We start from the raw sequence: 27,456 nt of genomic DNA, 5'->3' as shown, positions 1-27,456 counted from the left end.
CTGGAGATGGCAGCAAGCAATCACAAGGTTACACCTTACTTCCTTGGCCTTCACGCTTGAGCTGTAGACTTGGACTGTGCTCTCTTCTACCCAGGGCTATGGCAAAGCAGAAACACACACAAAGGTCAGCAAAGGCAGAACAAACAGCAGCCTCCAGGGCAATGAAGCCAACACTGCAGCAGAGCAGCAGGTGTTCAGCTCTTCCTCTCTTACCCCACCACAAAAGTTCAGTTTCTGGCTTTGGTTTGGGTTTTTGGGTTTTTTTCTGAGTCAGTCATGCTTCAGCTTGACTTTTTGTTTGTTTTGAGGAAGAACAAGGCAACAGCCTCATAAGGGCTTCAAATACTGCCATTATATGCCACAAGTGGGAAGGAGCTGGTTAGTTGGTTGGAAAGGGAGCTGCTTGAGCTGGAGGGAAGGCAAGAGGAGCTGTGGACAAGAAGCAGGATGGTTGCCACAGGGCCCCTCAAGGCCATTACACAAACTCTTCTGCTCTCTCTAAGCACCATGACCTTCTCTGGGTATTAAATTGGGTTGTTTTGTTTTCTTCGAGCTAAGATGATTCCTGCCACATATTTGATATTAGGATCTCTCTCTAGTGGTTCACAAGTATTTGATCCCCTAGGGCTTCAGATGCTGGATCCACTAATGATTCACACAATGGCAGTAATGTCATTCATGGATGAAACCACATTTCCTTACCCTACAGGGTGAGAGAGGGAGATGGGAAGACTGTGGCTAACATTAGGAAGGGATTGGGTGGGAAATAAAAGTTGAAGTATTCAGGTCAAAAGACAGTGGGTGGCTAAATAAAAATCCGTGCTTTCTGATCATTGTGGAGGTGGAGGGAACAATGGAGATTTCACCCTCGAGTGCCTGAGGACCCGGCACTAAAAAAATAAGACAATAAATGACCCCCCCAAGTGAGCAATTGAAAACCATTCTCTTTGAAAACGAGTTGGCAGAACAGTTAGATCTCCCCACAGCAATGCATCATGAGATCACGTACAAGGAAACGGCAGAAGTATCAAAGCATGTTTTACTAGAGCATGCCCTTAGTTGCTCTGCTCTTTCAGCTGTGCAGCCCAGACTGAAGCCTAAGAGCAGAGGCTGCATGAGGAGCTGGGCAGACATTGCCAGCTGAGCAGTAGCTCAAATCCTTCTTTGCCTTTCAGTAGGAAATGGAGCTTTCACATTTTAATTATTTAACATAATTACAGCAGACCGAAATTAGGAACTTCTGTTTAATTGCTAATGGGCATGCAAATTTTGAAGGAGCATTTCACACACACTTCCACTGATGGATGGTGGGAGGAAGGTGAGAAATAACACAGGAATGTAGGAAACAATGATTTCCAGGAGGGACTGAGCCAGTTGAGGCTGGCATGCAGGAACATCTTTAGCTAAAACACAAAAGAAGGTTGAAACAAAAGCAAAGAGCAAAAATGAAAGGTTGCTGAAGAGGTGTATCAGAATTATCTGCTGGAGTAGGGGGAAACATGCTGAAAGCACCAAAGAGATCAGCTCAGTAAAACATGCCAGAGAAATTTCCAGCAGAAAGGTCTGTTCCAAGGCTGGGACAGACCTAGGTGACTCACAGGGCCTTCCCAGCTCCAGAGTGGAAGAAAGAGGAAAGACTTCCAGTCCCTCACAAGAAGAGAAGCAACACTTGGATCAGATACCAGCCTAATAACCAAGGTGCACTTTCTCAAATCTCTAAACATTCAGGCTGAGAAAAATAGACATTGTTCACTGGTTAACAAAACACAGTAACTGTCAGGAAAGGGGCTTGCATCCTGATTTGTGGATATAATTTATGTGCAGGAGAGTCTCAGCTCCAACTTCACTTTTGTGGGTGCCAATCCTACCATTTAAGGATTTGATCTTGGAGACAGCTACTCCTCTGAGCTACGCCACTGACGTAATTTCCCAGTGAAGTCCCCTTACACCCACAAATCAGGTGTTGAAATCCCTCTGTAGAATAGTAAAAATGCTGGCACAACTAACTGCCAATGTAAAATTATTCCTGAAAATGAGAGAGACAGGTCAAAGCCCCCTTAAAAAAAAAAACAAGTCTTGGTGGCTATGCAAAAAACCAAAAAGATTCTATCATGCTCAGCTAGTGCGTGGGTGTAGGGAACAAGGGACAGAGACAGTCTTCCTCATGCACCCTCCCCTCAGCCCCTTGTGAGGCTAAACATAAAGGCAACATTTCAACCTCAAATCCACAAAGAGAGCAGGATTCACTGGAGGAGAGAGAGGCAGATTTCTTGTTTTTTTAATAAAAGGTAGGATTAGGAAAAGACGTAGGTGGGGAAGGTGTAAAACAAGCAGGCAGGCAAGCAGTCCTTACTCAGCTTCCCTCTTCTATTCATTGCTCTGCAAAGTGGACAAGCCTTAGGAAGAAATAAGACACATGGCTGTGGGTAAAGTGTGGGGGGGGAGGAATTAGAAACTGTAATTCAATCTAATATTTGAGGCTTGGCAAATGCACCTATGGGACTTCATGAAAACCCCCGAATCTTTTTCATTTCGGAGCAATTAACCAGATCCCAGCATCGCTGGCTCCAGTGAGCCGCTTAGCTCTCTGTTTTATTACCCATTTCCTTTCCCCCTCGCCAGCTCCCATCCTTGCACTTGGGGGGGGGAGGAAAGAGGAAAAATAAGGGTGGTGGGGGAAAAAAAACCCACACTGTTACAATGCCACAAAGGGGCCACCACAAACAAGTGCCAGCCAGTGCATTTCAGAGCAAACACAGAACACACATAAATGAGGCTCACATTTGGATTAAAACGTTGTTGTGTTCAAGCATTTATGTGTGGCATAATTAAAAACATCCAGCCGTAATTTAATAGTTCCCACCAAGCACAGACATAAAGTCTAGCATTTTTTTTCCCCTCTGCATATTTAACCCTTAGAGAGAAGGAAGAGGAGATGGGGGGCAAGGGGAAGAAGCTGGAAGCTGGAGAGAGACGGAGGTCTTTTGAACACGTTTGGGGTTTTTTCCCTCCCGCTTCCTTTCTGTCGTTCTAATTTGCCTTTTTACCTGGTCAGAGCTTTTGCTTCTACAAGGAGAAAGCCAGTATTCTCTGGATGCCACAGAAATAGGAATCCCATTCAGACAGCATTTCAGTACAGCTGGGTATAGGACCCTTGATTTGCAGAGGATAACATCTGTAACTGGATGCACTGATTCACAGTTTGTGAAGACGCCAGCTTTTCCAGGCTTAAGAATCAGCTACTAAAAAGACAGACCAATTTCACCACCATTACTCACACCAAGTACAATCTTTCTATTCAGAGCCTTCTAAATCAAAGGCAGCAGTGACAGGACTAAGCATAGTGCTTAGGATAGGAAGGATAAACCAGCATTTGCAGCAGTAGTTAAGCAGCGAGGAGACCATAGTGGGTTCAAGTCCCTGCTCTGCCACATCACTGATTTGCAGACACTCTTCTAGGGCCAGCTTGAAAAAACGCCTGTCCACCAGCTAGGAGAGTGAACCACCATCTGTACCACTGGAAAACCAAATGTTTTAAAGATCTTTACCCCTCCCCATTTCAATTCTCTATAGGCAGATCTGGGAAGATAGCATCTTCCTCCATCCCAAAGTATGTTACAGAAAGAGATGCACTAAAGATCGGGATGTGCTCCAATCCCACAGCAAGGAAGGAGATTAATGAAGAGCAGAAGATGTACTTGGCCCTATAATTCTGGCCTTTCAGTCTTCATTCAGGCAACAACCCATTACCTTGAGTCAGCTGCACAGCAGGACTTTGCTTGAGCAAGGAACACAGAATGCCCCTCATTTCAGAAGAGGGAAAACTGAAGAAACTGCTCTGTATAAGTTCATAATCATGATCAACTCTGTCCTAATTTTCCATCAGTTGTGTGTATAACAGCCTAGAACCTCAACTCTACTACTCTTCAAAGACAGAAGACTGCCTATGCATACAAAATCAGATACTATTTCTATCACTTGATCTTGAAACACCTTCCTGCCCCACAGAAGATATGTGCAGAAGTACAGAGGGAAAAGACCTTCCAGAGCAGTCAATGTAAAGCAGAGGAAACTGAAAAATAAACCTCTTTCGTGAGCATAATTTTAGGTTTTAAGATTATTCAGTCCTCTCTTCAGCCTTTCATCGCCACATCCAGACCAGTATCTAATGGTATAAAATCTTATACCAATAATGTATATTTCAACCTTGCCATCCTGGGGAATAAGAGAAAGCTTCCAACCTATCTGCTCAGGATTATGAGAGCTGCCAGTGCTGTGAACTTGTCCCAGTTAGGTCAGAAACAACACCTTGAAAGTCCTGGTAGGTAACTGCAAAATAGAAATCAAGAAGCCTGGTGATGCTCACAGAATGGGTCATAACCAGAATATAGAGAAAAGACCAGTGAAAGACAGACATAATGAACCTGAGAAAATGGTTGGACTTGATGCTCTTAAAGGTCTTATCCAACCATAGTGATTCTGTGAAAATTAGCCTGATAGATATCTTGCTTTTAATATATGCCTGTCAATAAAAGATGATACACCAACTTCATTCTGAACTAGCTGCTCAGCTGTACCACCAGATGAGAAGCACTGCTCAGTGTCACCTACCGTCAGCATAGCCACCTAACCAGAGCTGTGGGGTGAAGGAAAGGTTTGCCTGGTGGCTGCAGCAATAGCTTTGGACTTGTGAAATGTAGGATCACAGGAACATACACTGATTCAGGCTGGAAGAGACCTTAAGGAGGCATGTTCAGCTGCTGCAAGGTAAGCTGCTCAGACATATCTACTTCACAGTTCAGAGCATCCAAGCACTGACAGCTCTTCCCACCTTGGGCACAGGTTGGTTACAGTGCAGCACAGTGTGGTGCAGAGACGTGCAGAAGCTCTCATTCAGATCTGGTAGTAGGAAACCCCCCCAGCACATCCCTGACAAATACAGGTTTCTCCTTAGGAGCAGCAGTTAACCTGGTATAATGTGGTATTGCTCCTGGCCTCAGAGGCACACTGCAATGCCCAGATGTCCTTCCCTCTCTGCACTTCCCCTTCCCTATGATAAAGCCTGCCAGGCTGCTGTGAGACAGAACTTAGACCTTAAGATTCTGATGGCCTCAAGCGCTCTAAACAGGAGACTCACCTAAGTGCCTGAGACAGATAGCTATGTGGGAGGGGGTTAGGTAAATAAGTTCCAAATGAAATCCCACAAACTGCAGCCCAGAACTACTGAAGCATTGGCTTTGATTGCCACTTTATTACCACCTTTATTGCCTCTCAAATAGATTGCACAGAGCATGGCATGCCAAGAAAGAAGAATGACCCTTCCCATCCTAGTAAAATCATGGGTTTCTTCCAACTAGAAATCCTAACCCTGATCTCTTTTTATATAAATAAAAGTCAGAGCAGGTCTTGCACTGTAGCAATTTCTTACTATGTCATTTTAAAAGTGCTCTGCTGCAAGCCCCTCTGCAAATGAAAACAATCCGTCTTCCCAAGGCATCCTGCAGAGTGTGTAACTTTTCAGGCAAGGCGGGAGTGGGTGATGCTGAAATGAAGATGGAACAGGGTGACACAGTACACCAGCACTTTGTGAGATCTGTTTTCTGCATACTGACTCTTCCTAATGAGAAAAAAGCTCCACTGAGCCTTAACCATCATGAAATCACAGACAAGAACAGCTAGGTGATGATGTCTGCCAACAGTGCTTCCTTTCTTTTTCTATCCCTCCATGCTAAGCGGTGAGTGCTGAGCTTCAGTAATACATGTAACACAGACTAGTGACATGGTGGCACCCAACCAGCTCAGCAGCGAAGCTGCCAACCTGCTGCTTTTGGTATTCTGCTAAAACAATATAGTCCTGAGCACACAGGGTAGGACACTATGCTTTACATTGTGAGATATTACTGTCATAAAGTTTGCCAGATGAAAAACACCAGTAAGGCTCTAAAAGCAGGGAGAGACACAAAATCATAGAATCAGTCAGGCTTGGAAGGGATCATCTAGTTCCAACACCCCTGCCATGGGCAGGGACTCCTCACACTAGATCAGGCTGTCTAGAGCCTCATCCAGCCTGACCTTAAACACCTCCAGGGATGGGGCCTCGACCACCTCTATGGGCAACCCATTCCAGGGTCTCACCACTCCCATAGGGAAGAACTTCTTCCTAACATCCAGTCTACCCATTTCTAGCTTTGTTCCATTCCCCACAGTCCTATCACTACCTGACATCCTCAATGTCTCTCCCTTAAGATACTGAAAGGCCACAATAAGGTCACCTTGGAGCCTTCTCCTCTCCAGATTGAATGGCCTCAACTCCCTCAGTCTCTCCTCATAGGAGAGATGCTTCAGACCTCTTGTGCTTGACTGAGACAGAGATGATGATGAGGTTTCAGCCAGTCCTAGCAAAAAAAGTCTTAGTCTCAACAATATGTGTGAACTGCAAAGCTGCCACCTTTCCCACATAGATACTTTGCTTTATCTGCCACCCACCTTCACCATGCACCATCACTTAGATGCCACAGACTGCAGCTACAAAGGTGTCAACAACATTACAGCTCAAGAAAGAAGCAGTTGCATCTGTTCTGTACACCACACGTCAGCACGGCACCCTGACGTCAGCATGATGGGTGCCTTCCACCACACAAGCTGAGCCAGCCAGCCCAGCTAACCTAATGACATCAACAACGAGGCTCCACTCTATCACTCACTCACTGCTCCAGAAATCTGCATTGCCACCACAACACAACCACTGCTGGACTGGAAGTCATCAACTGACTCATGTCTTGCTGCACAGCAGTTACTGTGGGACATAATTACAGTCAAGAGCTCTGCAAGAAACCACCACTCTGAGGCAAAAGCATAGCGGTGTCTTTAATGTCTGCACAGAGCAGATGGGAACTGGGAGTCCAGCCCTGCAAGCTTGACTAAGCACATTGGTAAGGCTGTAAGCCACACCATGAAGCTTCCTGGCAGGATGGGGGCAGAAAGTATGACAATGAGTTGTGAGGAGCTGAATTCACGCTTTGAGCATGGCCCGCTGGCACTGCCAGGCTGTAGGGGCAGCTGTCACTCACACTCACTTGGAGGGCCTTTCCCCTTTGGCAAACTGGTAACAGCATAAATAGGACTCAGGATGCAGGGCCTGAAAGAATGAGCCATTGTTTTCCTTAAGGCTAGGTTAAAAAAAAATTACTAATAATCTTCCTATGCTTTTCTCCTGTGCTTTGCATGCTGCTCAGAATGCACTTTCCTGGGAAAGGCATTACAGTAACAGGCAATGTTTAGCATCACATTTGAAGGAAGCACATCCCAGTGATTAAAATCCAGGCAACAGAAATAAACACATCAGCAGGACACGCTGCACAGTGCTGAATTGGGACTTCTTTGTTTTATGACTTTCTTGAATGCTAAATGCTGTGTGAGAAAAACATTGTTCAAGCTTCACCATCTGCATTTGGTTTCTTCTGAGTGCATTACAATCATCAGTAATCACTGTAAGCCTAAAATCAGAAAACCTGGTTGTACTTGTGAGAGACTAATTGTGGCAGTTAAAGGTGGCTCATGCAGGAGCAGAATTGTTCTATTTGGGTTTTTTAAAGTGAATTTATTAGAAACTTGTTGTTTCTAAGTGGGGCTACTCCATGTTATAGTGCCACAGCCTATTATGTTAAGCTGAGAGAGGAACGTTTGCCCTGTAAACAGCTTTCAAGATAACTATTTCCCAGAGTTGGAGGAAAGGTTTAAATTATCAAAATTTTCAATGCTAAAGACCAAGAGCAAAAGAAAAGTGAAAAAAAAAAAAAAAGGCCTGGAGTTCAAGGCCAACATTCTGCTTTGACAATTTCAAAACATATCTTTTCAGTGCAGCTTCTCAAATACGCTATTATGTTTAATTTTCAAAACAAAAAGTAATTTTGAATGAGAAAGCCACTTAGTTAGAAACTACTAAAACATTCTGACAGTTCCAAAACGTTATTTCCACAATAGTTCTCAAGTAAAGATATTTGTGAAAGCCAAGCCTTTCCCACAAACAGTCTCAATTTCTGTGAGTCAGCATGTTCTGCCTTTGAACACTTAATTGCCAGCATGACAGGAAGGCTCCCACCTCACAAGACCTCTTCTCCAAGAGCCTGTTACACTCACATCCTCTCAAGAGCTGCCACTGCAGCAAACACGCTGGGTTAAGCTTCTGCCCCACACCGAGGGATGAGATCCTGCTGCCAGCTGCAGTCCTCCACAAGCCTTCTGTCTGCAGAAGCCTTTGACCTCTCCAGCCAAATGCCAGAAGATAACAGAGAACAACGCAGTGTAAGAAAAGCACTGCACCTGCAGGCATTGCCTCATGCCTACCTCTTGGGTAGAGTCACATCCTTCAAAAGCTCACTTGGGGAAGATTATCATGAAGAGGAAGAAGCTGGTCACTACATCCACAGCTCCATGACATCTCACAGCTTCTCTACAGAAGCATCACAGAATTGTTTTGATTGGAAAAGACCTTCAGGATCATTAAGTCCAACTATTACCTAACCTTACTCAAGTCCAACTATTATCTAACCTTACTGAGTCTGGTGCTAAACCAGATAGCAGCCATCATGATTTCTGGTTATATTTGAATCATCCACACCTGAAAGCACTGAAATGGTCTCACTCAGCATTCATTCCACCCCACTGGGCAACGTGACTCTAGCTTGCAGTTCATCCTCCAGGTGTCTCTGGCTGAGGCCATGGTTATAGGGTGTCCTTTACCCCAGATGTGTCACCTGAAGGCTCCCCAGCCTTAGCCTCATCTCAGAGCCCTTGGCAGTCCAGCTAGACAGCATCTTCTCAAATCTCCCAATTTCCCCCTACCAGAGTCAGTAGTTGCTGTCACCACTCTTGAGCTCTACTCACAAAATTCCATCACGACACAGAGGCTGGAAAGTTCTGTCTTAACCCAGGGTAAAACTTTCTGCTCCACAGCAGATCTGTCCGGATGCTGAACAGTGACTAGCTGGCTGGAGTTGCCAGCGTCATTCTGCAGCCTTAGTAGGTTAACCAGTTGAGACCACAGAGAGCAAAAGGCAGGCTGCATCCAAATAAGATAAAATCGAAAACTGGTTTCTAAACTGCACACAGAAAGACTATCCACAACATTCTACTCTTAATTTTTTCTAGCATTTTTAATTTTAGGGCTTTTCTGTGTGCCTTGGGTGATTAAAGCCATCCAACCTTTGGCCTCATGCCTTACAACTCCATCCCAAGAAGGCTGCAATTCCCTAGAAATGCACTCTTGTCATGTTTTATCATTTAATTACACTCCTGCCTGTTTCTTGGCTAGCTACATGTGAGTTTTTTTGCCCTTGAAGGCAAGTCTGGGAGCACAGATGCCCTGCAAACATTGCTGTTAGCAGAACTGAGGAGCACCTGTCCTCTTCTATTCCTCATCCTTGCTCATTCTCCCACGGGGAGAAGTGTGGTCCTTCCAATCAGCACAGTGCCAGCAGCCAAGTCTACAGTGACCCTGTCTCAGACTAGACAACGTCACTGTGTCACGTTGTACATCGCCAGACTCCAAATTAGCAGTTATCCTTTACAGCACTTTGGTGATTCCTTAAAGAAATAGAAGTGAGCAAAGGAAGCAAATGAACATTTGGTAAATGGCCACTATCCTATTTGGAAGTATTATCATTTTGGAAGTGAGATAGGGAGATATTTCTTCTTTGCAAATGTTTAGCCCACAAACTGACATCAGCAGACACCACAAAGAACAAATGAATAACTCATCTAAGATATTAATCAGGGGAAAAAAAAACGGGGGGGAGGGGAAGATGAAAGAAAAGGCAAGTGGTTTGGAAAGTCATTCCCAGGTCTAGGAAGGAAGTCTGCATGTTCTACAAGTATCCAGTCCTCAGGAGGGAAAAAAAGCAAAGTAGTCTGATGCAGCTTCATTTCTCAAGCCTTGGCCTAGCTGAGCACACACAGAAATCTGTGGTGGTCTGACAAGGTAGAATCCCATAAGAAGAAAATTATTTCCACATCAAGAATCCTGAGGTCATTATTCATAAAATTTCCCATGGAAGTTAACCAAGCAAAAGTCTGAAGAATTCCCCCAAAGATATGAAGGTATCATAAGGGTATTTACAGTAAATTGCAAACTATAGCCAATGTTGGATGGAATCACTCTCATTTTTAATAGTCATGATCATCTTAGCCCTGTCTATTTCCCTCTAGTTTGATGAACTGCAGTACATCCAAGTTTTACCTAGCTGAGAAATTCTTTCAGATAGGAAACTGCATATTGAGAATTAAGGAAGGAGGAATGACAAACACTCTCTGCAAACATCCCTTACCTCCTTTCATTTTGCCCTTTCCGAGATGGGAATTTGCCACTTGGAGCCAGCAATGCCTTTTTCTTGCCTGTTTCTGAGACTCAGTTGATCAGCATTTCCCAAAACATAATACTGCTGCTTGAGAGCTGCATGTTAGGCATCAAAATGTCTACAATAACAGAATTCTTCTGTTTTGGCAGAGTTCTCATCTCAGTTTGGAAACTTTCAGCCTGCGTTTGATGTTGCTTACAGGAGTTAATATGGCCATCCAAAAAATCAAAATGCTAAGTAAATAGAGAGCTACTGCAGCTTTTGCTATGGCAAGAGACATCACAGGATCACAGGTGTCAGGGCTTGGAAGGACCCAAAGAGATCATTGAGTCCAACCCCTCTGCCAGAGCAGGACCATAAACCTAGCTCTGGTCACACAGGAACACATCCAGACAGGCCTTGAAAACCTCCAGAGAAGGAGACTCCACAGCCTCTCTGGGGAGCCTGTGCCAGTGCTCTGGGACCCTTCCAGTAAAGTTCCCCCTTGTGTTGAGGTGGAACCTCCTATGTTGCAGCTTACATCCATTGCTCCTTGTCCTATCTCAGGGAGCAGTGAGCAGAGCTTGTCCCCCCCATCCTGAGCCCTAGCCCTCAGATATTTCTAAACATTTGTTAGGCCCCCTCTCAGTCTTCTCTTCTCCAGACTAAGCAGCCCCAAGTCCCTCAGCCTCTCCTCATCAGACAGTGTTCCGGTTCCCTTACCATCCTCATAGCCCTCTGCTGGACTCTCTCAAGCAGATCCCTGTCCCTCTTAAACATCAGTATGTGCTTCCAAAACTTTTTGCTAGTCCAGGAGTAACAAGCAACACAGATCTCATTACAGCTGCATGCATAGAGATAAAGATACATTTATCTAAACTTATGGATATTACTAAGGATTAGATTTGTGTAAGGGTCAGGTCTCAACCACAGAGAGGGACAATTGTGCTCTTCAATTCTGCCTGAACCTGTAGACTCTGATGACATTAAGGCTAATCTGGTAATAATAACAGCAAAAATAATAGTAGTAGTAGTACCAAAAATAATAATAAATAAAACCAAGCAGCTTTATCCTGATAGCTACCTGAAATCCTGTGTGGAGCTGCCAAACATGGACCAGGATGCTTTTGTGAGCCTGCAGAAAGAGAGGTCTAACCAACAACTGCCAGAGTGTCTCTGCTATGTTAGTTAGCTCAAAGGACTGCTCCAGAACATTGAAACTGCTCATGTTGTTAACTCTATTGCACAGGAAGAAGGGAGACCTTTCCCTCTTCAAACCCCAGAAAGCAGCAGAATGAGAAAAGAACATGCAGGTAGCTAGCAATTCTGGTTACTGTGCATGGCATTGCTGTTCCACTCAAAAGAAAACATTACCAGTTTTTCACCTTGCATCTTCTCTCTCTTTGATCCCTTACAGAAACACCAAGATACTCTCTTCTTAAAGGAATGATTTGCACATGAAGTGCCATTTGCTACAAACCGATTTTAGAGTTGGCTTGTAACCTCCAACATAAAACATCATTAAACATCATTCCACACCCTTACACAACAAAAAAACCTAAGGATGTTTGCCCATTCATTGATCACAGACAACTTTCCATGCAAAGAGATACTGAAATGGTCCCACAAGTTCTGTGGGCTGGTCCCTGAACTGTTTTCCTAGCAGCCTGTTGTTGCTTGGTTATTCTGGTGTAACACATCAATCATTACACTTCTAAGCACAGCCAAATTATGGAGTCTGTGAATCCCAGCACTTCAAGGGCTGAGACACAGAATTTGCAAAGTTACTTCACTTTTTGAGGGGAAAAATTTCATTTAGCCATTTTGATGCTTTTATCATCCTTTGAGCCTCCTTTTTTAAAACTGGATCGGCTTCCTAAGAAATCAGCCAATGTTGAAGTAAATTAGCATCTATTTACTTGGCCTGTTACAAGTAACAAGGAGTCCACTCTGTATTTAAGTAAAGGTAGGGGTGGTTTCTGTTTAGCTACCCCCTTCATATTCATTCCTAACATTTCTCTTTTTGACTGGCAATAAGCTGAAGTTTGCATAGACCTGCCTCTCTTCCCAAAACAGGAACAGGTAAGGTAGAGTCTAGCACTCAATAACATACAGTCACAGCTGTTTTTCCACCCCAAGTAGATTATTTTGCAGTTATTAACACAGAATTTCATATGCTACTTTATTTTTCAGTCATTAAGTGTTTGACCTCTTTCTACTGCCCTGCAAAGGACTTCCCTGATTGAATAGCCCAACCTTGTCCTTCTTCCTCTCATAAATACACCAATCAGCCTACGTAACCCTGTAGCACCCAAGTGCAAAAATGGCTTTACTCTACAAACTTATGTTTTCACTTCTCACATCCTTCAGAAGGGAGCTTGCCCACTTACTGAACACCACCATAATTTTATAAGAGGAATGCTGACTGCAGTGGATCACAAACCACAGAGGGAATGTTGGAGCAGATGATCTCTAAGGTCCCTTCCAACCTAAGCCATTCTGTATTTCTTGGAGAGGCAGCACAGGACATGCAAGCACCCTACACTGACTTCCTCAGAAAAAAAAAAAAAAAAAAATCAGTCCAGCAAGGATGTAAGGTTACAGAAGCACAACAGTAATCTTTCACAATGCTTATCCCTGTGCCTCCTCACCTAGGCTTCATTGCTTGGCTTCTGCCTGCCACAAAGCCAGAAAGTGGCAATACAAAGAGCCACTTTCCATCTCTCTACCAGTAAGAGCCAGGACCCAGACTAATAATTGTCAATTTCATGTTGGTATCATTTTAGCAGCATCTGTCCACAGAATTTAATTAAAAAATATGTTAGAATGAGCCTAAAACGATTGTCTCAACTTGAGTATATTTCCTTGCTTCACCTTCTGCAATAACGTATTTCAGCAGCTGTAGGCTCCTCCCTACTGAACACCAGTGCAATGCTAGTAGGTGTTACCATAGGCTGACTCTACAGATGCACCTGTAGAGTTTTGACTCCTAAAGTGCTTGAAAACAAAAAAATAGTTTATTTAATGCCTTTTGCTAGTTTCTTCAAAATCTTTTTGGTGTACCTTACTGTGGTTTGACATACACCTTGTGGGACTTCATTCTCTTTTGTACATTCCTTATTCAGAATTACTCTCAGGTGTTTGTTAGGTCTTGTTATTTATTTCTTTTTATCCTTGCTTAACTTATTTTTCCATTTATGCCCAGTTTAAATCTGATTAGCTCTAAATATCCAGGACTTGGATTTTGTAAACTCTCTTTGGCAAAATAAAATCCTCTGAATCATCACCTGCTTTTGCTCAGATACATACTTAAATGGAGGTCAAGTAACCTTCAGTCTTCTTTTTTCTGTGCATATCAACTTATGATGCTCTGCTGCTGTTGCACTGAGGAAAAGAAATAAGAAGCTGGAAGGAAACAGAGCAGAATCAAATTGGGTGTGCAGATGAACAGTGATGATGCCAGTGTTGATTATCTTGCTTCCCTGAGGCAACTACTGTCCTAGTGTCCCATGATCCTGTGAGATGTGGAACAGAACCAAACCCTCCAGCCACTTCTGTAAGTCCTCCAGGTACCAAAGCCAAAAACAACATCATGGGTGTGTCAGCTCCATTAGTGATGATTCAAATGATCACACAATAGAAGCTTTTTGCATGGCTCAGCAAAAGATAATTTGAAGATTTGAATCTAAATCAAAGGCATGGACATTTTTGTAATACTGTTAACTATTTGGCTATTAATAATTGCTTGTGTGACTCCACAAGTGAATGTTGCATTAGAAAAGAAACAAACCCAGAACCCAACTAAACCAGGACAGGGTAAGACCTCTTCTTTACAATGAAACATAATTTTGGCAAAACATCTGCAAAACAGACACACTCCTGCATTCAAGGAAGCTAGAAAGGAACCTGGCAACTTAACAGAGCAGATCCTGGATATAAAAACAAACACAGGATCTCATTTCCCCCAATCCTACAGCACGTGCATCATGTGTACATATGAACAGGACATCTCCACTCCACAGTTCATTATCTGAATAAAGAAGGCGCCCTTCAGCTGCTGAAGCAACACACGAGACCATCAGTAGAAGACCTTTTTGAGCTTGCCTATCAAGAGAGTCACAAATTCTCTCCTATGCCTCTTCTTCGGCCTCTGAAAGGAGATTACTGTGCAGTCTCCCTCTGTCACTGACCATCATGCAGGTGGCTCAATAAGACTTCAATAATGAAGGTTAAAGAGCAGTTCCAGAGAGCGTGATTGATGACAAAGACTTTGGCTTACCATTTCAGATTGTAGCTGGACAACAAAGCACAGTGACTTCAGCAGCAGTTCTCTACCAGACATCACCCACAACACAGCATCACTAAGAGCTGATTCCAGGAAGGAACCTGTCAAAGTAACTAAGGCTTTTCTCCAAAAGACTAAATAGGAACTACAAGACTGATCCAAGAAGCAGAAAAGGAAGATGAACATAAATGAAGTAGGAACTGGCGACTACATAATGTGTTGATGTGGGGGAAAAAATGGTTTGTTTTGTTTGTTTGTTGGGTTTGGTTTTTGATTGGTTTTTTTTTTAGCAAAATGAGAGAAACACTGCAGGACAGAAGCTTAAGCATGTTAAAAATAAAGAGTGTATTTCCTTTTCTGTCAGTCATGCTACAGCAAGCAGCAATTTAAAGCAGATAAAATGTCATGTAAGTTCTGCACTGGTTCATTTCTTTGATTTGTTAGAGTTTGGGGCTTTTTTTTTCTTTAAAGAAAATAGCCATCCACAAACAAACCCAAATGAAGTCTGCTATTGCTCTTCATCAGCAGGAGAGCAGACTGCAAGATTGGGAGCTTGTTCTGATGTTATTTCCCTGCGATGCCGGTGGTCTTGGGTTCCTGGTCTTTTAAAACTCTTTGTGCAAACCAGACCAGCAGAACAGAGGCTGGGAAGAATTAATACCATTACAATAGAGTCCAGAGCTACACCTAAAGAAATGGATCACATTCCCAAGTTCCATTGAAATATAGGAATATTTCATGGCAATGTGTAGAATCAGTTTAAACAAAACCCACCACTCACCATGGACACATTGTTGCTCCCAAAAACTATATACTGGACAAACAAACAACATGTAAGAACATGAAATTTAGCTAAGCAAAGAAACATCACTAAGGCTTCTGAAAACAGTTTTTAAGACCAACATCTGATTTACAGAGACAGCCTCTTCTCCCTGGTGGTGACAGGACCAGAGGAAATGGATGCAAGCTGTGCCCTGGGAGCTTTAGTCTGGACCTTAGGAAATAGTTTTTCACTGAGAGAATTCTCAGACATTGAATGGTCTGCCCAAGGAGGTGATGTAGTCACCGTCCCTGGAGCTGTTCAAATGGTATGTGGACCTGGTGCTTAAGGACATGGTTTGGTAGTGACCTCGCAGTGATGGGTTGAAGGTTCCACTGGATGATCTTGAAGGTCTCTTCCAACCACAGGTACTCTGTGAGATATTACATTTATTCATTAATTACCCACTCATGAAAGCTTAATTCTCCTTGACTTCAGCCTATGTAATTCCCACCAGCAGCCATGGAGAGCTGAGAGCATATATAGAGAACAGGCAGCACTGTTACTGTAAATGAAATCTTGATGCTATGTTCAGCTTTCTAATAATCCCTCCCACAAGATACTAAGTTTCATGAAATTCTTTAATTGCCTCTATTTGTTCTTAGATATATGGCAGATTTTAAGGGCTGTAAAAACATAAAACGAAGGAAATTAAATTCTTGAGCATAAACCATGTGTGCCAAAGTTGTAAGAATGATATAAAAGACAACCACTCTATTTCAGTGCCTTACAGTATCACCACAGCTTTGAGGCTGTCATCTCCTTTCTAAGTGTCTCTCTCTTTCCAAGAGTCCATGCTGAAGCAGCGCTGCTTATCTTGTTACAGGTGCTGTGTGACTCTGAACTTGTCATTTTATCCCCATTAAAATGCACCATCAGAAAGATTTATTTTCACACTCAGCACTCCTAGACCTAAAATGATGTGTGCTGAAATGCAGACATGCCTTATTATTTCTACGTGCTCCAATGTCCTAGAACAAAGATGAAAGAATATTGAAATGATGACTCAAATTCCTGGTACCCTGAACTGTAACTTCCTTCTCTGCATTGCACAGGTTTATGTTTTAGGCAGATGATATTCTGCCCTGACTATTTCGATTCATAGAATAGTTTAGGTTGGAAGGGACCACAAAGATCATCCAGTTCCAATTCCCCACCATAGCCAGGGACACTTCCCACTAGAACAGGTTCATGAAAACTGCATATTTTCCCAAGATTTATTTTAAGGTGATGGACAAAGATTTGATAAAATGTCAGTAATTTCAGTTTATTCATTATTCAGAAGTACAAGAAAGCCAGGAAGGGGCATTTTACAAGGGCTTGTAGGGATAGGATGACAGGAGAGACTTTTAAGCTTGAGGAGGGCAGATTTAGACATGGTTAGGAAGAAGTTCATTACAGTAAGGGTGGTGAGACACGGGGACAGGCTGCCCAGGGAGCTTGTGGATGCTCCCTCTCTGGAGATGTTCAAGGCCAAGTTGGATGGGGCCTTGAGCAACCTCTTCTAGGGAAAGGTGCCCTTGCCCATGACACTGGGATTTGAACTAGATACTCTTTAAGGTTGCTTCCAACCTAAACCATTCAATGAATCTATGAAATTTCTTTTAGGTGATTACTGATAGAAACTTATAATCTGACCTTTCTGTCATTCAAGCACTAGTTCAAAATCAAGCACCAGCTCATTAAGAACCAAAATTTACCTCATGTCCATGTTTTCAAAAGCTATTTAGAGGATATTTCACATTTGGTTTTCCTACCTTTTTCAGAAAGCATCAGTAATTGATCCAGATTTGGAGTTAGATCACTCATAAACATACCAGTAAGCCTTCTCAAAACTTTTCTGCTCTTCTTAACCTACATCACATCCTAATTACAATATATAGCATTAAAAGCTAGACAACACTGAACAATTTTCTGCTCAACAAGCAAAACCACTGTAAAGTTCTCTCTGAATCGATGCCTGTTCTATAGCAAAACTGCTGATCATTTTTGATGTCTGTGGAAAGGTTCTGTCCATCCAGTGTATGGAGAGTCCAGACAACCACCACACAACAGAAAACAGTGCACTCCAGTGCCCTATCAGCTGAACAACATTGTGGAATCTAAAGCTGTATGCTGCTTGCTCCAAAGAAGGCAGTTTCTTCACAAAAAAGGAGGCTCAGCAGCAGATGTAGAAAGTTGATAAAGGGATCCTCTGGTCTTGCCTCTATGACAGCACTGCTATAGAAATGGCTTTGCTTTGGACTCCTCACTACAAGAAAGACACTGAGATGCTGGAGTGTGTGAAAAGAAGGGCAATGAAGCTGTTGAAGGCTCTAAAGAACAAGTCTTATGAAGAGTCACTCAGTGAATTGGAGTTGTTTAGTTTGGAGAAAATAAGGCTGAGAGGGAGACCTCATTACTCTCCACAACTCCTTAAAACTAGAACAAGATGGGGGGGCAGCCTCTTCTTCCACGTAACAAATGACAGAAAAAGAGGTCATGGCCTCATGTTGTATCATGAGATGTTTCTTTAGGTTGGGTATTAGGAAAAAAGCCTTCACAGAAAGAGAGGTCAAGCTCTGGAACAAGCTGCTCCCCCCCAGGGGAGTGGTGGAATCACCATCCACGGAGGTGTTCCAAGAGGACATAGATGAGGCACTAAGGTACTACATACTTTAATGGTGGACTTGGTGGCACTGGGTTAACAGCTGCACTCAATGATCTCAGAGGTCTTTTCCAACCTTAACGATCCTGTGATTCCATGACTTGAAACTGTCCTGTCAGGAACATGAATCAACAATATTTGTGCATCCACTAGAAGTGAGACTAGCCAGCAGCATAAGACAGATTCAGCTCTATTTTCATCGTTTTCCTCAAAAATATTTGGGCTCTTGGAAATCCCTTGGGGTTTGCTTCTTTTAAACACAAAGGAAAATGCAAATCTCTTAAAACTCTTGGCTAACAAGAAACCACTGAATCCAGACAACTTCAAACACACTTTTCTAGCAATCACCTGGGTCAAAGTAGGTATTGGAGTATTTAGATACATACACAGAAGGTTACTCTTACCATGTCCTCCCATCACCTTGTCTGCCCCACTGGTTCATCTGATCATTTCTTTGTCAGATGGTTAATATTAGACTCCAGTCCCGCAGGATATGGGACCACCTTTGAGCTTTTCATTCAGTCAGTGTTTATAGCACACAAAATGAACTACAAATTATAACCAAATTTTTATTAAAATCATCTTCTCTACACTACCTCACACTACAAAGATACTACAAATATTGAAGTTCAGCATCAGCCAAATGATATGTGATAAACTCCCTGGCTCTGCTTTCTACAGTCTTTCTCCTTCCCACTCTCTGCTTGGGTTTTTTTTCTGGATCACAACTGCTAAGACACAGCAGCTCTCCCTGAGCTGCCCTGCTCACTGCAGCTGGGCAACAGCCCCATGACTCCTTGGTGGCCTGTCAGAGAGCTCACCCAGAGACTGAGGTCTTGCTGCCAGTCCTCCAGACAGGCTGTCGAGGCCAGGAGGGCAGACCACACAGGCTGCTGCCAGCACTGCCACAGCAAACCTCGCCACTCTTGCAACACACCAGATTCCCATGCTGGTGTAAATAGTCCCTTTTCATCCTTAGACCCTACCTCAGCAAAACATTAAGTGGTGCTCACTTACACACATGGCTGTGCTGCAAAGTAACACACTAAACATTTGTTCAGTCAGAGATGTACTTAGAAGCAGGTTCAAGTTTCAAGCATTCTAAATTTTTTATGCAAAGATCAGAAAATATGACAGGGGGAAAAAGAGAATCCACTGAAATTCACACAAAGACCTTTTCGTCCAACCAGAATCTTGCAATAATTATTTCCATACTGATTGGGAATACTTCACTGGATCTTGGGAACTGGTATGAGTGGACAGTTGGTATGGTTAAGTTTGTCCACCTAAACCAAGCTTTAATATGAGAAAGATGTGGCCTTCAGCATGAATGCTCTAAAAAGCCCTGGTTATTTTTGCAGCCTTCAAATAAATTAGCTCTTTGTCTGTCCCAAGTACTCCTTGAACATCTTGGGTGAGCTGAAAGCAAGCCTCTTAATTGTTTTTTTTTATTATTCCTGGCATTTATAAGAGCAGACAAAAATCAAAATACTTATGTTACTTAACAGTTTACAGTTTTACTTATCATAGACTTGAAAGGATCTTGTATTTCCTACATGAGCTCTTTCATTCTTATATATTTGTCTTATACACCACACATCATTTCACGGCTACAACAGCACATGGAATCCACAAATATCATAAACCATTGCTCTCTGTCTGCAAGCTGATGTGTGCCAACTGCAGCGTATAAGATAATGAAACACTTCACATATTATTGGCAAAGTATATGAGCTGTTAAATATGGGACCTCACAGTCTTACAGCCAAACACCTGGCAAAGTTCAAATGAATTCCACAGGTTTGGTAAAAGCTCATTTTTCATCACTTATTACGTGTCTACTCAGAGGCATTTTGGTTGTATAAAAGTCAAATATTTATAGTCTAGTGCCTGGGGAGGAGCATCTTTCCCATCAGCCTCCCCCAATGAAAAGCTACCCAAAAAGCATCCCTTAACATACTGCCAAAATAAGCCTCCCTTGGAGGCTGAAAAGATTTGGCAGGAACAGCATCCCACAATCAGCATTTTCTCTCCTGTTTTTGCCCAGTCACTGAACTCAACTTGGATCAGCAGAACATCATGAAAAGGGTCTTTCTAAACACCTTCTGTAAAGGCAAAACAGGAAGCTCTGTCATCAGTGAACCTGCTCATTGCTTCCTCTCTTCAGCCTGAAAAGTTCAGACAGCCTGGATGAGTCACAGAGAACTTACAGATGCTTTCTGGGCTATTCAGGAAAATAAATCCCAAATTTCCAAAGTCTTGAAGCCTAACCATCTGTATAAGCACCTCTTCAATAAGGCTATTTCTGTAACTTCAGAATGAACATTACAAGGCTCTTTCAGATGCAGGGACAGCCTGCTCCGCAGGATCATCTGGTTTGAAATTCCCACTTGATTTCAGAGCCTGGTGAGTGCTCAAGACAGCTTTTATTTGCCATATACGTACTATACGAGGAACATTCTTTTCTCAAACTAAACATTTCCAAGGGTATGGCATATTTTGTTGCGCAGGTATGCTCACTGATAGCCTGCCACCACCTTGAAAGCAGCACACATGAACATGCTGATAGAAAAAAAACTTCTCAGAGAGCTCAGCTGATCTGCCATTGCAGTTGCTTGTAATGCTGTTCTGGGAACTCTCTTCTCATAGTTTTATGGTTTTAAGGCATAACCTTGCACAGCATAATGCATCCTGTCAAAAGTACTATCACAAAGTCTTTTAGAGATGGGACACTAATGGGGATGGATGATTAGAAGAACTGACTGGATCCATAGTGATCCAATGATCACAATGGTCCTGTCTAATCTACATGAGCTCTGTAGGAGGATAACAAGATGATGAGAAGAGCTGGATGGATCCATAGTGATCTAATGATCACAAGGGTCCTGTCTGACTTAAGCTCTGTAGGAGAATAACACGCAGCACACTGTTGTGAGTTATTTAAAAGCCTTGTATGAGACTGAAAACATACAGCTGAGAAGGATCCATTCCAAAACCAAGGAAGCCAAGCAAGGATAAAGGCATTCAGAACCTCTTGCATCCAGGACATTGGTTAAGATACACGATAACCAAGGTTACTCTTATCTGACAGCTGCTCAGTAGCCTACACAAAATGAAATGGCGGTTTCAGTGCAGTTGGTAGGCAGCTGTCTGCATGGAACTACGTGGCAAGTTGAGCAGAGAAGCCAAACAGTTCCGCTAGGTTAACACACCAGAGATAACAGAACATCCAAGTTCAATACTGCTCACCTCGACTTGCCGTTCCTGGGGTCAGTCCAGGTCACAGCCAAGAATTCCTGCAGGAAGCGCTTCCACTTCTGCTATCTGCTCCTTCTGCAAATGCCCGAGTCCAGACAATGCGGTATTTCATGCAGACACTAAATCAGCAATTGCAATCAAAAGTAATGCAAATTTCTCTTTAAAATCACCAACAAAAGTGACAACTGCCTGTATTTCACCAGCCCTGAACAATATTCTACTGCAACCTGGCTTGGAGATATGAATAATCCCAACATCTCAGTGGCCTTGGCCTCCTCGAAAGTCAGTGGGCAAGTGTGGACTGACTGCTCTCAACTTTTTCTCCCCTTACAGCGTGGGGCAGGGTTCCTCAGGTGACCTTGCTGCCCAGACCCATATGTGCAGTGAAGGCATCTGTTCTTTTCAGGAGAACACTCGAAGAGGGAAAGTGAAGCACACCAGGTTCGAAAGGGTGACGCAGGCAACTGCTACTGAAACTCAACATCCAAACTACTTGCTCCAGTCCCTTTCAGTGCTTCTTGTCGTCCATTTGTCTAAAACAAATTCTTTACTGAAGGAGTGCTCAGGGTCTAGACCAGGATGCCCAGAGAGGCTGTGGGGGCTCCATCTCTGGAGGCATTCAAAACCTGCGTGCCCGTGTTTCTGTGTGACCTACTCCAGGTGATCCTGCACTCGCTAGGGCCTGGCCCCGATGATCGGAGGTCCCTTCCACACCGCACCACGCTGTCATTCTGCGACTCCGTGATGTTGTCTCCTCCGGGAGCAATCGGAGCAGCGCAGCCTCCTGCAGAAAGGCGACAGCGCAGGGGCCCGACTCGGCACAAGCGGCTGGGTGAGCGCTGCCGGCCTGGCCACGCAGCGCGGCCCCAGAAAGGCAGCCGCAGCCCGCCGAGCCGCCGCCACCGGCGCCGCTAAGCCGTTGGGCAGGGCGGCATCTAGTGGCCGCTGACGGCGACGGCCGGGGAAAGGCCGCGGCAGGGGACGGGGCCGAGGCGCCGAGCGGGCGGACGGCGGGGGGAGCAGGTGGCGCCTTCCTGCCCCGCCGGCTGCTGTCGCTCGGTGGTCTCCTGTCTGTCCCGGGCGCGATCTGGCGCCTTTCGAGTCGTAACTCACCACAAACCGTAACTTCGGCCTCTGCAGCCAAAGCGACACAGGTACTGCGCCAGATGCCTTCTCCAGGCTGTGACCTGAAGGGCTGCTGCCTGCCTGCCCGTCCTCATACCCTCCCTCACAGGCACCTATGCAATCACCGCAGCAGAGACCTTTTCCTTTCCTGATCGTTCGATCAAACGTTACACAAAATGCATGAGGCAGTGACGGCTGTTTTGCAACAGTGCCAGAAGCTTCTCTGTCAGCAGCTACAGAGGCCTCTTCGAGAAGAGAGAATCGAGGGATCAGAGCCCTTTTAGTTAGAAAAGGCCTTAAAGATCATCAAGTCCTACTGTCGACCCAACACCACCATGGCCACTAAAACATGTCCCAGAGTGCCATGTCTACATGCTTTCAGAATGCCTTCAGGGCTGGTGACTCCACCACCTACTCAAACACCTCATTGCCACAAGTGACCAACCTTTCAGGGAAGAGTTTTTGGCTAAAATGCAACCTAAATCTCCCCTGGTACAACTGGAAGCCATTTCCTCTCATCCTGTCACTTGTTCCCCAGGAGCAGAGGCCAACACCCACCTCACTCCAAACTCCTTTCAAGACAGTTGTAGAGAGCAGAAGTGTAACCCAGCTCGCAGCTCCGGGGTGCCAGGCTGGGCCGGGAAGGAACCGGTGCCCACGCCAAAGAGAGGGGCGGCTGCGACACGCAGGCCCGAGGATCTGAAATCCATGCTCTAGGGAATCACAGAATCGTGGACTCAACCAGGTTGGAAGAGACCTCCAAGATCATCCAGTCCAACCTAGCACCCAGCCCTAGCCAGTCAACCAGACCATGGCACTAAGTGCCTCATCCAGGCTTTTCCTGAACACCTCCAGGGACGGCGACTTCATCACCTTCCTGGGCAGCCCATTCCAATGCCAATCACTCTCTCTGGCAACAACTTCCTCCTAACATCCAGCCTAGACATGCCCTGGCACAACTTGAGACTGTGTCCCCTTGTTCTATTGCTGGTTGCCTGGCAGAAGAGGCCACCCCCTACCTGGCTACAGTGTCCCTTCAGGTAGTTGCAGACAGCAATGAGGTCCCCCCTGAGCCTTCTCTTCTCCAGGCTAAACAACCCCAGCTCCCTCAGCCCCTCCTCATAGGGTTTGTGCTCCAGGCCCCTCAGCAGCTTTGTTGCCCTTCTCTGGACACCTTCCAGCACCTCAACATCTCTCTGAATTGAGGGGCCCAGAACTGGACACAGCACTCAAGGTGTGGTCTGACCAGTGCTGGGTACAGGGGAAGAATAACCTCCCTTGTCCTACTGGCCACACTGTTCCTGATCCAGGCCAGGATGCCATTGGCTCTCTTGGCCACCTGGGCACACTGCTGCCTCATCTTCAGCCTACTTATCCACTAGTACCCCCAGGTCCATTTCCTCCTGGCTGCTTTCCAGCCACTCTGTCCCCAGCCTGTAGTGCTGCTTGGGGTTGTTGCGGCCAAAGTGCAGAACCCTGCACTTGGCCTTGTTAAATCTCATCCCATTGGCCTCCACCCACCCATCCAGCCTGTCCAGAAGAAACAGCACATAACGCTTAACGACATCAGATGGTCACGACCCAGGTCTGAAACCTCTTCTGAAGGAACATCATCTCTACTAATCCAGCTCCCACTATGAGCACACTAGGGCAGTGGTTCAAGGATGACTGCGAGGGCAGGCTGCCATTTCCTGACTCACCATCTCCACTTCCTGCAGCCTGGCCTTTCAAGTCTTCCTCCCGCTACCAGCTCCTAAAGTGAACCCTCTTATCGTGTGATGAAGTCACAGGCCCCCACAGACTGTGTCTATGCACACTCTGGCTCCTCCAGGTTTTTGTCTGGAAATGTGTTGCTCATGCTGTTCATATTAACATTTTTCTCACTGACATCCAAGTAGAATTATTCACAAAATGAATCAGGTTCGCCAGTATCTGTGTGGATTGTGAACGCTGATTAGATTATTTTGTACCTGCGGATGCTGTAAAAAGGCTTCCCATTAGGTTTGGCTCATAAAAAGTTCCAAAAAGGTTCACCTGATGGGGCTCCACTTGTCAAAAATCTCAAACAGCAACCGTGTCCTGGACTGCATCAAGGCAAGCGTGGCCAGCAGGGCACCGGAGGCGATTTTCTCCCTTTACTCTGCTCTCCCGAAACCCCACCTGGAGTATTCTGTGCAGTTCTGGAGCCCCCAACACAAGGAGGACATGGAACTGTTAGAGCAAGTCCAGAGGAGGCCACAAAGATGCTCAGAGGGCTCCAGCAGCTCTGCTATGAGGACAGGCTACAAGAGTTGGGGCTCTGCAGCCAGGAGAAGAGAAGGCTTCCAGGAGACCTTGGAGTGGCCTTCCGGTATCTGAAGGGGACCTACAGGAAGGCTGGGGAGTGACTACTAACAAGGTCTTGTTATGACAAGGCGTAATGGGTTTAAACTGGAAAAGGGGAGATTCAAACTAGATGTTAGGAAAGGGTTCTCTACAGTGAGGATGGTGAGACACTGGCACAGGTTGCCCAGGGAGGTTGTGGCTACTTCCTCCCTGGAGGTGTTCAAGACCAGGTTGGACGAGGCCTTGAGCAAACTCCCTTCTAGTGGGAGGTGTCCCTGCCTATGGCAGGGGGTTGGAACTGGATATCTTTGAGGTCTCTTCCAAACTAAACCATTCTGTCAATGAACACAGAAGTATTTAGTAAAAAAACCTCCCATTAACAAGAAGTGAATTGGAGATAGGGATGCTACTCCCAAATGATAACAAACTATTGCTCTCTAGCCCCTTTTGTGACACAAAGCATGCTCTATTTGCCTCCTCCAGTAAAACAAACCCAGAGGAAGCCTAAACTTGAACACATACCAAGATGTTGTGCAGTAAGAGGTCACAATCTTTTCCCTATAATCTTAACCAATTAGCTCTGTCTGGGGGCAAACCTAATTAACAACTTCAAACAGCATTTAGCAAAATGCTGGCTCTAATCTTAAAATAAAAAAATCACTGGGGAAAACAGCACACAGCCCCCTGATATGTTGCATTTAGTTCTGCAGAGACTGTTCACACAGCTCTACTCAAGCTCTCCCAAGTGGACAAACCTTAATGAAATAGGTGAAATTCACTTAGGTGACATCTCACCCTTCTGGGGTTGTGAACTTGCCCTGGGTAGCCTGAGGAGGTGTGTTCTGAACCCACTCAGTTGGGACCTGTGCAGTAATTAGCAAGCAAACAGGCAGCAAAGGCAGCCATTCTCACCATGCCTGCAGTGCCAGACAATGGAAATCTGGTTGAAAACTAAAAGCTCAAAGCTTGGCACAAGTCAGGAAAGTTAGTTTGCAACAATTAAAACCAAGGACAGATCAAAAGTGGTGTGTTCTTTTCTATGCCAGTATCCAGGCTCTTGAAGTAAAGCAAGCAGAAGTTCCTGAATTTCTGCAAATAAAAGAATTCTCATGCAAAGCAATGAGGAAGAGGCAATCAGGAACTAGGGTGAAAAAATAATGGCCAAAAATACAAAAGAAAGAAAAGAAAGCAGAAATATGAGAGAAAAAAAACAAACAGTGAAAAATCATTGTGGAAAAGTATTGTTAACACAACTGCATTGCAACTAAAACACCACCAATAGGAACTAAAAAGATGCTGCATGAGAGAGAAAACCAGCAAATGCTCACAGCATTAATGAGAAAGTGGCCACAAATGAACTGGGAACTGATGGAGCATTAAGGCCTGCAGCACCCAGCCATAGCATTAGCTCCCTGGTCCACAGACCTGTCTTAGCAATATCCCAACTCGATGCCATGGGAAACGTTAGAGAGTACCAAACCTACACAGTAGTTTGGTCTCGCAGGAAGCAAGTGCAGATACAGGGACAAAAAGGGTCCTGCAGAGCCCTTTGGCCCAACCTCCATCTATGCCAGTATCTTGCTTTCCAGGGCAAGTGCCTTACTGTAAATGCAGGTGCAGCCACAGCTCTGCTTCATCTCGAGGTGCTCTCTGAACTCTTCTTCTGGCTCCCGCTGCTGAAGTCACTCCACTGGAGATCTTCCTAGTGGTGCCTGCAGCCTTACTGTCCATCCCCCACACTGGAAGCACCCCATTTTCAACCTTTGCTGTGGATCTCTTCTGCATTTCCTTTGGCCTTCCATCTCTGTTGCCACCAACACGCAAACAATTTAATTCTTTGTGGCTGAGGAAAGCAACAAAGCAAAGCAGGGAAAAACAGATAGGAAATGAGAGTCTGTGGCTGAGGAGAGTTCCATGTTGGGCAGACATGAAAACAACAGCAGACAAATACAAAATCAATGGACCCATACCAGAGAAATTACCAAGCACTACATGAGAAACAAGACACAGAGGTACAAAGCTCTGCTTGTCCTAAGCCAGAGAGGCTGTTGACAAGTAAGTTTATCATTCTGTGTCCTGCCAACCTCCTATTACAGCATCCAGCAACCATCAGCCCACCCAGGTCCTACTGTCAAAAGAGCTGTATGTTCTCACTGACAAATGTAAAGAGTTGTGGAAAAACATGTCCAAAGCCCAAAGCCTCACACACACAGCACCTTACGGGCTTTGGACTGTTAGAGAACCACCCTCAGTAATTTCCACAATCATGGCCAGACTCTACTGAATAATTTTCTCAAAACAATGTTGTGGATGTTTCTGTAAACATGTTGAGAGTGTAATTTTAATTTCTTTGCTTGGAGTGAGTCTGTGCTAATGAGCATTATGTTCCTTTCAAGAGACGGCAGAGAACAATGCAGCTGCGCTCAGGCAGGGGGCATCTTCTGGGAGGAGGAGGAAATTGTGCTTTTCCAAAAGCAATTGAGCAACTTTTCAGGGAAAAAGGATTCTGGAGCGCTGAACAGAGTCAGACAGAGTGGAGACATGCACAAGGAGGAGAAGCCTGTGGCACAAGTAGAGAGGATTGCTCTGAGAGAGGCAGAGGAGACTTACAGAACCAAGGGCCCAAGCTGGTGCAAATACTTCTCCCAGGACACTGAAAGTG

At 44.7% G+C, this 27,456-nt stretch overlaps 1 long non-coding RNA gene across 1 annotated transcript; it reads right to left on the bottom strand.

The window, feature by feature from the left end:
- Window positions 1–27,456, bottom strand: LOC135189878 (uncharacterized). Its single transcript, XR_010308344.1, has 3 exons — window positions 27,405–27,456; window positions 26,398–26,637; window positions 1–96 (listed from the first exon to the last, which is right to left on the bottom strand). It is a non-coding gene; the product is annotated as an uncharacterized LOC135189878 (long non-coding RNA).

This window comes from Pogoniulus pusillus, chromosome 34 (genome assembly GCF_015220805.1).
Source record: "Pogoniulus pusillus isolate bPogPus1 chromosome 34, bPogPus1.pri, whole genome shotgun sequence".
Lineage (NCBI taxonomy): Eukaryota > Metazoa > Chordata > Aves > Piciformes > Lybiidae > Pogoniulus > Pogoniulus pusillus.
The sequence above is the reverse complement of the archived record's forward strand: the minus strand, read 5'-3'. Positions and strand labels throughout refer to the sequence as shown.